This window comes from Saccopteryx leptura, chromosome 1 (genome assembly GCF_036850995.1).
Source record: "Saccopteryx leptura isolate mSacLep1 chromosome 1, mSacLep1_pri_phased_curated, whole genome shotgun sequence".
Taxonomy (NCBI): domain Eukaryota; kingdom Metazoa; phylum Chordata; class Mammalia; order Chiroptera; family Emballonuridae; genus Saccopteryx; species Saccopteryx leptura.
Window position 1 is genome coordinate 138,182,852 of NC_089503.1, and position 1,958 is coordinate 138,184,809.

Below are 1,958 nucleotides of genomic sequence, written 5' to 3' on the forward strand. Positions count from 1 at the left end.
AGTCACATATCATATGTAGACTCAAAGGGAGGTGATTACAAAAGGCATGGCTACGAGGAGGTGGTAATTATTTGGGACCATTTTAGAGTCTGTCTGCCATACTGCCAAACTGTTTTCTAAAGTGTTTGTAACATTACCACCAATAAAGTATGAGGTTCCTGGTTTCTCCTCAGCCTCACTAATACCTGTTATAATCTTTTTTTTTTTTTGACTGATACAGAAGTTTATTTAACAAAAGTTCAATACGAAAAATGTACATGACTTGCTTTTTATAGTGTGGTAGTAAACAGGTGCTGTGGAGAGGGGACACGCAGAAGCAGTTAATTTCTCTGGTAAACAGCTATTCCTTATACTCGTTCCAGGGCTTCTAACATGATGATACTATTTCCTTGTATCACCACCATCCCAATATTGTTCTGTTGCCCACTAGTTGCCATCTCCACACATTCATCTATCACAAGATTCATAAAGGGATCAAACCCCCGCAGTATTCCTTGGACATTTCTGTCACCATTTAATTTCAATGATAACATCTTGTCCATAAATTTTTTTAACTCGGGAGGGTGAGCTTTGCTCATGGTGCCTAATCAGTGAGCTCAAAAATAACCTCAAACGGAACTCGTGCTTACGGCTCCCGCGGCATGGCTGGTGGTTTTTGCGTATGACCATAATCTTTTTGATTATAGTCATTCAAGTGGGTGTGAAGTGGTATCTAGGTGTGCTTTAATTTGCAATTCCGTAATAAACAATACTGTTGACTATCTGTACATGGTGCTTATTTGCCATTATATTTTCTTTGGTGAAATGCCAGTCACATCTCCCATTTTTAAATTGGGTTGTTTGTTTTAATTACAAACTTAGTTATAAAAGTTCTTTATATATTCTGGTTACAATTTCTTGATCAGATATGTGATTTGCAAGTATATTCTCCTAGTCCTTGATGTATTTTTTATTCCATGTATTAATGATGTATTTCAATTTTGATGAAATTAATTTATTAGTAGTCTTTTATGGGTCATGCTTTAGTGCCATTATCTAAGAGCTCTTTGCCTAATACAAATTCTTAAAATTTTTCCTGTGTTTTCTTCTAATCATTTTATAGTTTTAGCTCTTGCATTTAGGTGTATAACCCATCTTGGGAGAGTGTTTGTCGGCAGTGCAATTTAAGTGTCTAAATTTATTTCTGATATTGCTAATTTATCTTCTTTTTTTCCCCTGTATCTAAAATGTGTTAATTTTATTTATGTCTTCAAAGAAAATTGGTTTTATTGATTTTTCTTTACTGTTTTCTTCTATTTAATCTCTTTGGTCACTAATCTCATTGCTTCTTTTCTATGTTTACTTTTTTTTTTTTTTTTTGTAGTTTCTTAAGGTGGAATCTTAGGTTATTGACTTGTTATTGCTCTACTTTCCAAACCTCCTGGGATGTGTGGGTGCTTGTCAGGCTCCCCACATCTATTCCATCCATTAGACCTCACTGTTAAATATCTGGCTATCCTGTCATTCCATTGCTTGCCCCAACCAAGGCTGCACTGTTTTGGCTAAAGCTCTAGTAGTTTTTCTTAATTGCTTCTCTATTTGTTCAAAGGCTTTGGTTGATTTCCAGAGTTTTGAAATAGTTGTGATAATTTTGTCCATTGATGTTGCTTCTGGAGAAAGGATTTTGCCACACTTCTTTTTTTTTTTCTTTTTCCTTTTTTCCTGTGCTAATCACAAATGGTTTTCATAGTCTTGCAGAGAATGGCTATACAAAAAGTTATTTACTTCTGGTCCCAACTTGTAGTAGTATAGAGAATAGCCAGAGGTTTGACATTCCATTCTTTCTTCCCTGCTCCACTAGTCTCTAGAAATGGAAGGAGGGCAGCAGAGATAAGGCACCCCAGACTTATTTATCAGTATCTTTCTACTACTCTGCAATTTCCACCCTCTTCACCAGGATTTTGTGGTTTATTTTGAAA

The 1,958-nt window shown here is 35.5% G+C and overlaps 1 pseudogene; it reads right to left on the reverse strand.

Moving 5' to 3' along the window:
- Positions 1-214: 214 nt before the first annotated feature.
- On the reverse strand, positions 215-650 carry LOC136389026 (small nuclear ribonucleoprotein G pseudogene; annotated as a pseudogene).
- Positions 651-1,958: the final 1,308 nt, after the last annotated feature.